General features: G+C 38.0%; 1 long non-coding RNA gene across 1 annotated transcript in view; it reads right to left on the bottom strand.

Annotated features, from left to right (window-relative positions):
* The window catches only part of LOC132215546 (uncharacterized), a 44,922-nt gene that overhangs the window by 26,160 nt on the left and 6,529 nt on the right, over positions 1-12,233 (bottom strand). The window contains exon 3 of the long non-coding RNA XR_009448541.1: positions 7,428-7,547. This is a non-coding gene — a long non-coding RNA (uncharacterized LOC132215546). The remainder of the gene's footprint in view (positions 1-7,427; positions 7,548-12,233) is intronic.

Raw genomic sequence — 12,233 nt, 5'->3', positions numbered from 1 at the left:
CTCCACCAAACCAGTATTACAAGAAATGTTAAAGGGTCTTCTTTAAGAGAAAGAAAAAAAAAAGATAAAAAAGATGAACAATAAAATGGCAATAAATACATATCTATCAACAACTTAATTTAAAAATAAAAATTAATGAACAAGGAATCTAATGGAAAAAAATAAACTGATGAATAAAATAGAACCAGAGGCATGAAAACATGGAACAGACTGATAAATTTCAGAGGGAAGTGGGGAGGGAGGCGGGAAGAGATTAACCAAAGAATTTATATGTGTATTACTCATGGACACAGACAATAGGATGGTGAAGGCCTGGGATGAGGCGGGATCTGTTTGGAGGAGGGCAATGTGGGAAAAGCAAGGTGCAGGGGAGACATCTATAATACTCTCAGCAATAAAGATAATAAATAAATAAATAAATAAATAAATAAAATGAAAACGTTTGTCTTGATATTTATTTGAGTAAATTCTCTCCTCTAGTTCTTCAAATTCTATTGTTGCACTTACTTTGAGTTTTATTTGCCTTTTCTTTTCTCATTTCTTAATTTGCAAGCTGAGGTCACTGATTTGTGATGTTTTCTCTTTTCTAATTTGTTGCTCAACTCTATAAGTTTTTCTCTAAGTTACACTTTGGCTGCATTCCACAAATTTTTATAACTTGTGTTTTCATTTTAATTCAATTCAAAATATTTATATTTTCTTGTTTATTTCTCATTTGACCCATGGGATATTTGGAAATATATTCTTTCATTTCCAAATAATTGAGAATTTTCCAAAGATCTTTCTGTTGGTTTCTAATATAGTTTCATTGTAGTAAGAGCAAATTTACTTTTACTTTAGTTCTTTTACTTTTTAATATATATATATATATATATATATATATATATATATACATATATTAATTTCAGAGAGGAAGGGAGAAGGAGAGAAATATAGAAACATCAATGATGAGAGAGAATCATTGATTGGCTGTTTCCTGCACACCCCCTACTAGGGATCGAGCCGGCAACCCAGGCATGTGCCCTTGGCCAGAATCGAACCTGGGACCCCTCAGTCCGTAGGCTGACGCTCTATCCACTGAGCCAAGCTGGCTAGGGCTAATTCTTTTAGTTTTTAAAATTTGTTTTATTCTCATAACATGGTCTATCTGGAAGATGTTCTATGCCCGCTGAAAAAGAATGTGAATTCTCCTGTTGATAGTTTTTAAAAATGGCAAACTAGGTTAATGCCAATTAAGTACTAATGCTTCAGTAAACAATTAATCTAATATTGTGGGTTGACATGGTGCAAACTTGAGTTTCTCTGGTTGTAGAAGCTACTCCTGGTTCATTCATATTCCTAGGATGGAGCCTCGGGTCTTAACTAGAGTAACAGTGTTTACAGGTAGCTATAAGCTTGAGTGATTCCTGTTCATCAATACCTGTTCCTTAGCCCTATGAGACTGTCAAAAGTGCCACTTATTCTCGCCATATTTGGGAGAAAAAGAAGGGAAAACAATAGTTAAAAACTTTTCCCAAAACTGAGGTTATTACATTAAACTGGTCAACAAAATTATACAGGTTTCAGGCGCACTATTCTACAACACATCATCTGTGCACTGTATTGTGTGTTCACCACCCCAAGCCAAGTCTCCGTCCATCACCATTTATCCCCCCTGTGCCCTCCTCCACCACCCCCACTACCTTCCCCAGGCAATCAATACACTGTGGCCCATGCCCATGAGTTTTTTCTTTCTTTTTTCTTTTTCCTCTCTGCTTCCATTCTCCAACCCAGCCTCTTCCTTGCAGCTGGCAGTCTTAATCAGACTTTTAAAACTTTTTTCCCCCCAAACTGTCTATTTTTTCTCACAAAGGGAGTTGGTTTAAAATATTTAATTTATCACTATAATAAAGAGAAATAGCCCAGTTCCCACTTGCTTTTGTCTTTTTTCTGATGTTTACTATGGAAGTGGGGACTAAGAACGTGGGCAAACTAAGTTTGTAGCTGATAATGAACAACTGTAGACATATAAGTATTATTTATAATTTGAATGCATGATGTTTAGAATCTTCCCGAATAATGGAAACCAGACATCTTTCTTCCTTCATCTTTAATTTAAATAAAATAGATAAATCCAACCTCAAGATTGCTCTCTGAACTCCCCATAACTCTTCTCCAAAAGACTTATTTGGCCCTTATCTAAACTACTTATATTGTAATTTAATTGATTTGTGTCTGTAAGTTCTCACTCCTTCAGTATTTTGCAAGGTACTTGAGAAGTGATATTATATTCTAATTTTTTTCTATCTACTTCTGTTACTTAATACCATCCATGTTATTAAAACAATAGTTACTCAATAAAAAAGATAGCTGAATGAGGTTTGAATACCCTCCATTGCACTCAAGAAGAATCCCAACATTATTTTGTTGACATTCAAGATTATCATAGTCTGCCACGGCCATATTCTCCAGCTCTATTACAATCCTGCTTCCCCAGTGCCCAGGCACAGAAAGTCTATGCTCTAATCCTACTCCACTGCCATGAGCCCCCAAACTCACTAAATTCTCATAGCTGTACCTTTATAAATTATATTCCTTTTACCTGGAATCTCTCTCTATTCTACTTTCTCTCTCTCTCTTCCCATAACTTTCTCTAACATCCACTAACTCCTGCTGAGCCAGTTTAGACATCACCCCCTCTAAGAAGCCTGATTTACTGGGATAAATGCTTATTATAGGTGTTCCGTCTTACCCCTATTACAGAGCATTCAGCACTGTATTATAATCACTTTATTTTTATGTCTTCTGCACTATGTATTTCTCAAGAAAGTTCATTGTTTATAAATTTATTGTTTTCTCAAATTCTAGATTCTCAATGAATGTTAAATAAGTGACTCAATGAATTGATAGAAGGAAGGAATAAATATAGGTGGAATTAATAGTCAATTGTTGAAAATTACACAAATGACAGATTGTAACAATATGGGAATGAATGTTTTAAAATATGTTGTCAGATCTCAATCAGCTATGATAAAAAAAATTATACACATCAAGGAAAATCCTTAAGGAAGAGAAAAAGGCAAATGAAATGTCCATCGTTAAAAGAAGGACAAGGAAATATTGGTCAGCCAAAAACACAGTGCCAGGGAAGCTGCTAAGATAAATCATCAAAATGATCAATTTGCAATCACCTAGAAGAACATAACGAACTGGGTAGCAAACAGCATGGCTTTTAGAGGAACAAATCATGCCAGACCAATTTAATTTCCTTCTATGATAGAGTGACAGGCCTTGTAGATAAAAAGGATGCAATAGATGTAATCTCTCTAGACTTCTGTAAGCCTTTGATTCTGTCCTACCTGACATTCTCATCAACAAACTGGGGAGATCTAATCTAAACCACACAACTATTCAGGGGGTGCACAGCTGACTGGACAGAGGCATCTAGAAAGCAGTCATCAGTAGCTTAACATTAACCTAGAAGAACAGTACTGGCAATAGCCTTATTGTGGGACCTACAATCATTTGAAATTTTTACAGTAAAACAGAAAGGTAAAATCACAAATATAGGCATATAGGTAATTAAGGATATGTTTACACAAGAACTGCTGCAAACATGTTGGGTGTTAAATGGGGTATTTCTGCATTAGGATTACTTGGCATAAAATAAATGGATTAGCAAGCAAGTAAATATTTTGTGAGTGACCTATCTTTACACTAAAGAGATTGTTTTACGTATGAATTATAGTCCCAAGTCTATAAGAGTAACCCAGGAGTGTTATAACTCCACCACCACCAACACCACTGCCTATGTTATTTTCTTGAGTGAAATCTCTGCTTCTAATATTTGTTTGTTCTGTGTTACCATGGACTGATGGTTCCATCTTTCACTATTTTTTTCCAGCTTCCTCAGATGTAGAATTGATCATTTCAACCCAACCTTCCCTCTTCTTGTTCTATCTCATGACATCTCCCTTCACTTATACCATGTGACCACCTGTTTTTTTTTTAAATATATTTTATTGATTTTTCACAGAAAGGAAGGGAGAGAGATAGAGAGAGTTAGAAACATCGATGAGAGAGAAACATCTATCAGCTGCCTCTTGCACATCCCCCACCGGGGATGTGCCCGCAACCCAGGTACATGCCCTTGACCGGAATCGAACCCGGGACCTCTCAGTCCGCAGGCTGACGCTCTATCCACTGAGCCAAACCGGTTTTGGCAGCCACCTATTTTTATCCATGTTTTCTTCTCTCACTTAATATCCAGAAAGTGCAGATGAATGAGATAGAGTTAATGGAAACTCAGGTAATAAAGAAATTTGGGAGCAACATTTAGAGATGAGGTAATCATTAGGGTATCTGGATTTTTTTAAGACAATTTCAGTAGGTTTGGGGGTGGGTCCTGGAAAATAATGGATGAAAGAGTGGGCTTGGGGGGGTGGACAACTGGAAAGAATTAGCAGAAAATAGAATTGACTATCAACCATCATAAAAAAGATGAGAGATAACAGATGCTGGAATGGATGTAGAGAAAAACGAACCCTTGTGCACTGTTGATGGGGTGTAAACTAGTGTAGCCTGTATGAAAAACAATATAGAAGTTCCCCCAAAAAAAATGAAAAATAGAACTACCACTTCTGGAAACATATCCAAGGGAAATGAAAACACTAACTCGAAAAGATACCTTTAACCTCATGTTTCTAGCAGCATTATTTACAACTAGAGGCTCGGTGCACAAAATTCGTGCACAAGAGGTGGGGGGTTGTCCCTCAGCCAGCCTGCACCCTCTCCAATCTGGGACCCCTCGAGGGATGTCAGACTGCCCATTTAGGCCCGATCCCACCAGGACTGGTAGCTCCCAACTGCTCTCCTGCCTGCCTGCCTGCCTGATAGCCCCTAACCACTTCTGCCTGCCAGCCTGATCACCCCCTAAGCACTCTCCTGCCAGCCTGATCAATTCCTAACTGCTCCTTTGCCAGCCCAATAGCCCCTAAATGCCCTTCCCTGCAGGACTGGTCGCTCCCAACTGCCCTCTCCTGCAGGCCTGGTTGTCCCCAAATGTCCTCCTCTGCTGGCCCAGCACCCCTAACTGCCCTCTTCTATAGGCCTGATTGCCCACAACTGCCCTCCCCTGCCAGCCATCTTGGGGCAGCCATCTTGTATGTTGGAGTGATGGTCAATTTGCAATTGCCTCTTTATTATATAGGATATCTAAGACATGGAAACAATGTATGTGTTCATCAATGATGAATGAATGAATAAAGTTGTATTCTAATGTAAGGTACAACATGAATAACTATAGTTAACACTACTTTATAATATATAGAAAGTTGTTAAGAGAGTAGATCCTAAGATTTCTCATCATAAGGAGAAATTTTCTTTATTGTATTTATATGAGATGATAGATGTTCATTAAACCTAATGTGATCATTTCACAATAGAGAGTGGGGCAAATGTAGGTTTACAATTGTGAGTACAAAAAAACGGTTTATCCTTGTTTTATTATTTATTATTATATTATTTTCCATGTGAACAACTGTAAACCTACATTTGCCCCACCCTGTATATGTAAATCAAACCATTATGCAGAACACATTAAACTAAAACAGACACGTATGTCAAATATTTGTCAATAAAACAAGAAAAAAATCCCTTCTAAGACTTAGTTTTTTTAAAACTTAATGGGGAACATAGTTAAGATCCCCCTTGTCTTGGTAGAAGGCTCTCCAGAATAGACATTTCCAAACCTTATATATTAACAATTTCCCGAGTAGTGAGTTCCCACCTCTTGTGATCTTTCTATCTGGACAAGAGACTTTGTACAACATGCAGAAAGAGATGACTGGTCTTTAGGGGTGCGGGAATGGCCTCCCAGCAGCTGTACTACTGCTTTTTTAATGCAAACTCGTGGACTAAAGATAAGGGAAGGTCTGCTCTGCTCTCTGGGGAAAGAATCTTAACTCTAAAATGGCCAATTAGATTAAATGTCCCTTCTGGAAAGAATAAACTAGCAACTAAATGGAATTTGTATTATATAAAGAAAAGCAAGTTAGATTTTGTTTAAGATAACTTCGGAATTCATTTATAAACCTCTTTCTTTATAGAAACAATTAAACAAGACTCTAGCAGTAAATATCTTAGGTGGTGATGGAACATGAAGTGAAATAAAAAGTTGAGGCTTAAGGAAGAAAGTACAGGCCAGAAAATATTTTAAAAACACTTTGTTCTAGATGTCTGGTCAATATTTCAGATGGTATAATGCAAAAAGGGGGATCTAATTTATTTATATCTTCAGTTTGCTTTGTACATGTGTATTACAGCACATGATCCTAGTTACACTTGTCACAGGCTTAACTCATTTGTGGGGTTGCAAAGTTTCCCCCACATACTTTATATTCTTTCGTCGTCACACTATCTCTATAAAGTTACAGTAATATTATTCTTTACATTTCATGGGTGAGGAGACTGGGATATGTAATCAAAACAAAATCACAAAATAGAATATTGGTTGAACTGTAGCTAAATCAAGACCTTTGCTTCCTAAGAGAGAACTCCACTATATCATAAAAAATTTTATAGCTGTTGATAAATTTTGAATATAAGTTCCCAGTAAAGGTTGTAAATATCAGTCTTATGAAGAAGCTTGTAAATTCTAAATGTCCATTTGTAATGAATTTTATATTCATATGCTCTTTAAAATCTAAATTTGAGGGTGTGGAAAAAGTGGCTCTCTGTCATTCAATTAGATGACTCAACAAGCCTGTGGCAGGTAAAGTCTGAGCAAATGAGGCCCTGGGATGGTGGAAAGATGAGTCAGGAATGGAGCCTGAGCAGTTATATAAATAAAGCCAGTGACTGGAATTACTAGCTCTGAACTAACCTGCTTTGGAGGAAGAATTACATTTCAAGTTATAAAACATGGGATGGTTTTACTCAAAGGAGCTTTTAAGTAGTCCACTTGAATTCAATTTATTTTATAAACCTTAATTAATTCATTTTAATCCCATTCCACAATAAAGTATTATTGTACCATTTTTCTCCAAGGCAAACTGAGTTTTTAAAAAAGGTGAGTAGCCTAAAGTAGAATATAAAATGTTGCATTTCTAAATTTATTAATTATGAGTTATTGATCAGAAATAGTATTCAAGAGACAGAAATAAACGTAACTGTTGGTTTCAACTACAATTAAATACATAGGAAATTTCGATCTTAAATATACCTGAAGAAACTATCTAATGAGGTTTCTTTTTCGTTCCTTTATAAAATAGGAGGAAAAAACTTGGAGAATAAAAAAGAAATAGTAGCTATGATTAAGGAAAGAGATGGCAAACCAATGTTAGATTAAGAAAGGAAATGATAAACCAGTGTTAGTGGTTACCATTATATTTCATACATCCAAAAGTGAGCAGAAAATCTCAGTCAAAGGCAAGGACATTTGAACCTACCAACTATGAGAGTACTTTCATAATTTAAATTATTCTCTAGTATCCAGCTTCCATCCTTCGCATCGTCTTTAATGCTGTCTTAGAATGCTGGCCAGCCACACTGGTGAAGCTCAGAATTACCTATTAAATTATAAACTCAGGTCATTGTTCGGACCCAAACAGAAAACAGAGCACTGGTGTGGAGGGAGGTGCCAGAAAAATGTGCTATAAAAGTACAAGTAGAATTTAATGATGAGAAGAGGGAGAAGGAAAAACTGAACAGAGCTCAGGGTCTACAGGGAAAGAAGAAAAAATGTTAAGCATGAGACTATATGTAGGATGCTGTGGATATTTTAATGATTCATGTAGGTTGCTATGGATATTTTAATGATTCAAGAACAAACATTAAGGTACAAATTACAAATAGTAGATAAATACATTCTGGATATTTAATGAAGAACAATACGATACTGTGTTATAAACTTCAAAGTTGCTAAGAGAGCAGATCTTAATTGTTCTTACCACAAAAAAAAGAAAAGATAAAGCTGTTACTTAATCTTATGTATCAAATCAACATTGTACAACAGTGATTTTCAACCATTTTTTTAATCTCATGGCACATATAATTACTAAAATTGTGCAGCACACCAATAATATATTATATTTTTACCACTATGAAAAAATAGGTATAATTTTGATTTATTCATGACAGACAGCTATTGTGTTGGCTGTTGTCATTCTTTTATTTAACAATCTAAAAGAAAAGAGGTCAGGTCAGTGTCCCTGACTAAACAGTAAGATATTGCATGTTTTAAAAAAATTCTTAGGGCACACTGGTTGCAAACAACTGGTGTACACCTTAAGCTTATACAATGCTCTCAATAAATTAGTTCTCAATTAAAATAAAGAAAGATGAGACATTATAATTTTATCAAGAATCAGTGAAGTGAGAATGAGGAATTTACTCCATGCCCAGCTCTGTGTTGAACCTTTTCCATGCATTGCCTCAATTAATCTTTACCAAAATTCCATATTTTTCCAGCTTTGGCAATGAGGAAAAAGAGGCCCAGAGAGATTAAATAGTTAATCCAAAGGCATACAGACACTCAATAGAAAGCCCTCACTGCAGGACAAGGAGTAACAAAATAATAAGCATAGCTAACATTTATTGAATGTTACTATCTGCTATGCATTGTTCTAGACATTTTACACCTATGGCCTTATTTAATGCAATTACTCTATGAGGAAGCTATTATTTTGTCAGCAAAGAAACTGAGGCACAAAGTGATTGAGTTGCCCACAGCCTCCCAGTTAATGCTGGCTGAACCAGGATTCAGACCCTGACTGCAGAACTGTTGCCCTTAAAATAGTTTTAACAAAAGCACCAAGCCCTCGGAGTCATTGTGGGTATCAAAATTAGTTGACATACATAAAGTGCTTAGAACTGTATCTGACACATAATAAGCATTTAAAAACAATTAATTAATTGTATTAATAGTAATAAAATTATGCTCTCCCTCCTCTCAAAATGTAGAATACAAAGCTGGCAAAAAAAAAAAAACACCAAAAAACTGGGACAATCAATGTTCTAAGAAAAATACATTAAATGAGAATAAACAACATCTATAAAAATCTAAGGTTTTTTTTCCCCCCAAAGGATAACTCAACTTAGATTTGGGCACCAGGGAGTTTGAATGCTCAGGGGAATCCATATAGGATACTGGGGTATGAGATTAAAGAGAATGATTGACCAGGAGGAAACTGAACCAAAATTTGCCTGTGACGCAGCATGTAGTTGAAAATCTAGCACAGTAGGAAAATCAATTTATGCATGCATGACGTTTTTGGAGGAAAGGAAAGCAGCGTAGCATATTCGTAGAATTTCCCTCTCCATTGTTCCCAGGCTCCTTATCTTGTCGTCTGAGTTCCCAGAAAAGTCAAACAATCAGAGGACCCTCATTCTTCCCTTACCCTATTATTATCAATGAGAAAAATTTGAACTGTCCCGTGCAAAGAACCTACAGGATGGACAGGAGGCTCAAATCTGCGTGTGCATGCCCAGCTGGTCTTCTGTTCAAGTTTACCCAAATGCATTTTGGGCAATGATATATCCTTCCTTCTAAATAATCAGTTTGTATTTCTGGTTAGGACTTTTGCAACATGAAGGATGGTTGATCTCTCAGCCAAAGAGTCAAAGAGCAGAGAATTCAGCTTGATCTTTTGACCTTGCTTTTTTGTCTAAGATGAAATTGTGTTGACAGCAAGGCAAGCTTCGTGGGCTTACAACCTGTGCAATCACCCCAGACTCCATGCTTAGAAGGAACCTTGTGCTTGATTTCATGCTCTGCTGTCACTTCTCAAAATTACTAATAATTGTATCTTTGAATGAATGTTTCCTAAGTAACATCCAATGAGACAGCAGAGAATATAAGTAGACGGGTCACATACAATGTTACCTCCAACCCTTGTCACCCTATTCACATATAGCATTTGTGAGACCCGTGACCCATGATGTATGGCAAGCATGTCAAACTCATGGCCTGCAGGCTGCATGCAGACCTCAATGAATATTTTTGTGGCCCAGCCAATATAACGGTATGTAAGAAACATTTTAATAAAAATTTGGTAACTTAATTTTTATAATATCCTGTTATACATAATTATTAATAACAAACTATAAAGTTCACTAATGACTGATTACTATAATTGTGTTGCATTTATTTCCCTTACATGCCTTACATACAGGTGCACCATTTCACTCCACTAATACTAGCAGCAAATATTTTAGCAGCCTATTGCCATGTCATTAGTCTTGGACTGAATTGTTTGGTGTGCACAACAGGAAATATTTCGCTTTCGGAGAACAAGAAAAATAGGTTTATTTGTGTTATGCTTAATTTGTGTAGTTATTCAGTGTCTGGTAAGTTAATGTTCAAGAAAAAAAATATTAATTTTTATTAAAATGTTCTATTATTTTATGTTAAGGATTACTCATTTATTTCAGCCCTTTGTATTCAGCTTGTCCCTATCAAAATAAATCTACGTTTCTATGAAAATTGAGCTTTTGTTTTTTTGGGGCCCACATAAACTTAAACCTTGTTTATTTAGCCCATGTTAGCCTTTGAGTTTGACATGCTTGATGTATGGAATCAGAGAGACTGGAAGAGAGCATAAGATAAGATGCTAGAATATGCATATATGAAGAACTGAAATAAAAATAGTTGAGTTAGTTTTCTGAAGCATTTTTACTGTTCTGGTAAGAATACAGTACAAATGCAAATATGAGCCACATAATAAGCATTGTGTAATTGTTGAATTTTCTTATATTTGTACTGAAACTGGCATTGCACAATATAAAGATAAATGATAAAATTCATGCTCATGGTTAAAATTTTCTTTACCTAGAGTGACAGATAGCAATTAACAGTGTGACCAGTCCAGACAGAGAGGGTCTGTGGAAGAAAGAGAAAAGCTTCATATGTTAGTAGTGTATTGAATTGTACTTTTTTCCTGCCTTTTGAACAAGAGGCCCTGCATTTTATTTTGCACTGGGCCTGCATAATATGCATGTACCCAGCCCTAGTTGACAAGTTCCATGTGCCTGAGAAGAAGGGTGTCTCCGAGGCTCTCCTTTTATATTTGAGTTCATTCCCACATGCCCTGGGTCACTACATAGTTCAGAGAACTCCTGGTGTGTTTGGAAGGCAAGACAATTTATGCTCCCACTGCTTTGGAGAGATTGGATCCCTATTCCTGTTACTTCATTCACTACACCTCCCTGGTCTTTGCCAGACTGTATCACTTCACTCTGTCTTCCCAGAGTCCTTGGTGAGCTTTACTCGATCACTTCTTATCCTGTGTTGACAAGATCTTATGTGTCTACTTCCTCACTGAACCGTTAAGTCGCTTTTGGATGATGAAGACAAGAAACCAGTGTCATTCATCTTGTCACATTCAGACCCTGAACACAGGGCCTGACAGGTGGTAAGTCATTCACAAACACTATTAAATTACATCTTCTCTTCCCAAAGTCTACTTCCTCATCCCCTTCGTACACCTTTCCACACATATATAACAACTAGAGGCCCGGTGCACAAAAATTTGTGCACTCAGGGGAGAGGGGAGTCCCTCAGCCCAGCCTGTGCCCTCTCGCAGTCTGGGACCCCTCAGGAGATAACGACCTACTGGCTTAGGCCTGCTCCCAGGTGGCAGAGGGCAGGCCCATCCCTAGGTGAAGCCCCTGGTCGGGCTCAGAGCAGGGCTGATTGGGGAGTTGGGGCGCCGTCCCCTGTCATGCACAGAGCAGGGCGGATTGGGAGGTTGTGATGCCACCCTCAGTCACGCTCAGGGTAGGGCTGATTGGGGGGTTGGGGCACCATCCCCTGTTACACTCAAGGCAGGATCGATGGGGAGGTTGCAGTGCCACCCCATCACCCACAGAACAGGGCCGATCAGGGGGTTGGGGCACTGCCCTCTGTCACTCAGAGAGCAGGACCCATCAGGGAGGTTGGGGCTCTGTACCCTGTCACGCACAGAGCAGGGCCCATCAGGGGGTTGGGGCGCTGCCCCCTGTCACACACAGAGCAGGGCCCATCAGGGGGTTGGGGCGCCACCCTCTATCACCCACAGAACAGGGCTGATCAGGGGGTTGGGGCGCCGCCACTCTCATACTCAGGGCAGGGCCGAAGAGGAGGTTATGGCTCTACCCCGTCACACACAGAGCAGGGCCGATCAGGGGCTTGGGGCACCGCATCCTGTCACACACAGAGCCTCAGGGCAATCTGGAGGTTGGGGAGCTCCCCCCTATCAGGAACAGAGCAGGGCTGA

The sequence above is a fragment of the Myotis daubentonii genome, chromosome 1, assembly GCF_963259705.1.
Source record: "Myotis daubentonii chromosome 1, mMyoDau2.1, whole genome shotgun sequence".
Lineage (NCBI taxonomy): Eukaryota > Metazoa > Chordata > Mammalia > Chiroptera > Vespertilionidae > Myotis > Myotis daubentonii.
The sequence above is the reverse complement of the archived record's forward strand: the minus strand, read 5'-3'. Positions and strand labels throughout refer to the sequence as shown.